This window comes from Eptesicus fuscus, chromosome 10 (assembly GCF_027574615.1).
Source record: "Eptesicus fuscus isolate TK198812 chromosome 10, DD_ASM_mEF_20220401, whole genome shotgun sequence".
In the NCBI taxonomy this organism is placed as follows: Eukaryota; Metazoa; Chordata; class Mammalia; order Chiroptera; family Vespertilionidae; genus Eptesicus; species Eptesicus fuscus.
Genome location: NC_072482.1, coordinates 83,971,509 through 83,974,776, shown reverse-complemented (window position 1 = coordinate 83,974,776; position 3,268 = coordinate 83,971,509).

Here is a 3,268-nt window from a genome sequence, read left to right as displayed (position 1 = left end):
CGGCAAGATTTTTTTTTAAAGAATGTGGATTCCTTTCCTAATAATTTAGAATTTTATGTGTAGGAGGGCTCTTATACAAACCTTTTGTCTAACAGATAAGGAATCTGAGTGCCAGACAGGTTGTTTGATTTGTCCGAGGACACACAGTTAATTATGTGGAATAAGAGAGCCAAAAACTCCAGTTTCTTGGCTGATAGCCAGGTGTTTGTAATGGAAGACTTTGTATAGTTGCTGTTTCACTGTTTGATATGCTGTAGTCATGATATCCTTTTCCTGCTTACTATTATAAAGTTCATGTCAAGATTCTCAGTGGAAAGTAGAAATATTGGGGTGGGAAAATGGACAGTTTTGAAACAAAGAAGTGAGCTAGATAGGTAGTCTTGTAGCTGTGGACTGGAGTTTGCTTTACACCTTAGGGCCTATTTTCTCCTTTAGAAAATAAGAACCACATCCTACCTACCTCAACAGGTGATCACAAGCCATCCTATCTAATAAAGACAGAATATGCAAATTGACTGTCACTCCACAACAAAGATGGCAGTGCCTACAGCCAATAAGGAAGGAATATGCAAATTGACATGACAAAGATGGCGGCGGCCAGGCCAGGACACTCCGGGCCTCTGGGCAGTGCGCGCATGCAGGCGCGGAGCAGGCGGGGCAGGGCGGGGGTGGAGGGAGCTACAGGAGGGCGGCAGGGCTGGAGCGAAGGCAGAAGGCGACTCCAGCCAGAGCAAAGGCAGAAGGCGGTTCCAGCTGGAGTGAAGGCAGAAGGTGGAAGGTAGAAGGCGGCTCCAGCCAGAGGGAAGCCAGTGCCGGCAGCCAGGGGAAGGAAGGCCTATTCTCGCATGGATCTTCATGCATCAGGCCTCTAGTTTAGATGAAAACATTTTATAAATTATAAAGCACCTCAAGTATAGGCCATCATTACCACAGTGTAGCACTCAACTTTTTGAAGATCTCCAAGTTGGGTTCTTCACCAGTGAGAAATAATAGCACTATACAGAGAGTTGCTTAGCGTGAAGCCATTGGTTAGGAAAAGCAAATTTAAGCCACAGTGCTTTCCTGGCCAGGAGATTCAAAACTCAGAATGACTAATATGCCAAGGGTAGGACCTTGAGGCAAGCAGACCCTCTCATAAACAGAGAACATTTTTACCCTTTTCAGCCTAGAGTAAGGTGTTGAAATAATTGCTATTATCCACTTGACCATCACTTTACAAAGTAATTAAGGCAGTTATTTCTGATGACTTTTATTATCTGAGAGAAAAAAATATATGGTCGTACATCTTATAAAAAATACTGTTTGGATCTCAAGCATTGTTACATAGGAACTTTTCTCTAATGTAATATTTTTATTTTGTGTTCTTTACAACCTCTATAGTGCTGTATAAATGATGAAAATGGTGTTTAAAATCATTTAGAGGGAATAATAACTTCCAGTTATTATTGTATAACTTGTCCTTGTGTAACTTTTTATATTATGGAGGTATTTTGAAAGTCTTGAATGAGATTTATAATCAGTTTATTTATACCAGATAGTTCTTTTTGGAAGGTCTGACAGACTAAATTAATTAAAGGAAGGAAGGAAGGGAAGGAAGGCAGAAGGAAGGAAGGAAGGAAGGAAGGAAGGAACGAAGGAACGAAGGAAGGAAGGAAGGAAGGAGAAAAAAAAGAAAAAAGAAAAGAAAACCTTGGAATAAAGTAGTCAATAATTATAGGGGTGTGCAAAAGTAGTTTTATAGTTGTGAGTACATAAACAATTTATTCTTGTATTATTATTTATTAATTATTGTATTATTTTCTCATATCCTATTTGTCTCTTTAGTCATGTAACTTTAGTCATGTAATTACAAAAAATTAAAATATTGCTTTCATTTTATATTAATTAAATTTCTGTTTAGAATAGCAATACATATCATATTTTTGGTAAAAATACAGAGTTTTTTCTGTCTTGTGAAATAAATTTTAATGCATTCTTTGAAGCAAGTGAAAACTCTGTATCCTGATGATTTAATTCATTAATTAAAATCAATTAGAAAACAAAGCACTCTCTGTATCACAATGGTTATTTACCTTCAGACAAAAATGGGCTATTAAAATAACTGGTTACATTTAAATTTAGACACAGTTTCTTGTCTCTGTGAATGTTGATACTAGTAAAATATTCTCCAGGCTAACTAAACATTGTATTTTTCATTTATTTTAAATATACTTGCTTTTACAGACTAACAAGCTGTCATTGATACTCCCCACCCCATGCCTAAGTATTAAAGCAAATCACAGAATGAGAGTATTTGCTTTATTTACACTGTAGGGGAAAGTTGCATAGGGTAGGGCCAATTAAATGGTTATAAGTTTTTAATTTCTGGCAAGGTATATTTAAATCTTCTGATAAAAAAAAGTTCATGTATGGGGAAAAATTCTTCACACAATTATAAAATTCTTAGAAGTATGTATGTCAAATATTTCAATTCTTTTGAAAAAGAAAAAGGCCCAGTAGAAATATAAACAGCCAAGATAGTGGATCTTTTTGATAAAAATAAAATAAAAGCCTCTCTCACAAAGGCCCACTGAGGACCTTAGAAGAAATTAAATAGTGACTTGTATGTAGGGAGTATAGCATCAGGCTGAGTGATTTTGACAAAAGGAGTGAAAATCTATAATTTAGAGTTATTTTAATTTATCATTAAACCAATGCCATTTAAAAAAACTAATATTCCTAAAAGAAACAAAACCATTTAAAATGCTGGGTTTGATTTATGGTTGCATTAATTTTACTTACAGGCTTTAAGTTTTCCAAAATTGATGACAACTATAATATAAATCTCATCTACATCAAGGATTTATGTATATTTTTGGCTGACAAGTGAAAACAATATACCTTTTCAATGGCAAATAGGAATGTGATCAATCACAAAAAAGGAAACACCATTCTTTATATTGAAAGTGCTGAAGATTAAATTTTGGAGAAGAAGATTTAGAGTATGCTATGCCATAAACTCAGAATCTTGTCAACCCCTGACATGAGGATCACAGGACTATTTCTAAGACAGGGAGTATCTGTAGTAATCTGTTTCAGAAGGGAAAGGAAGACTAAAGAAAAAAGGCCTTGAAAATAATAGGGGGAAAATTAAAGAGAAACAGACTTAAGCTACCAGAAGTCTCCATGGGGCAGTAAAAAAGGTCACTTTTTCTCTGATTGGCTCAAAAGTACCACATTTTTCAGACTTCAAACAGTTTTTTATGTGATTTCTTCCTAGTTTATTTCC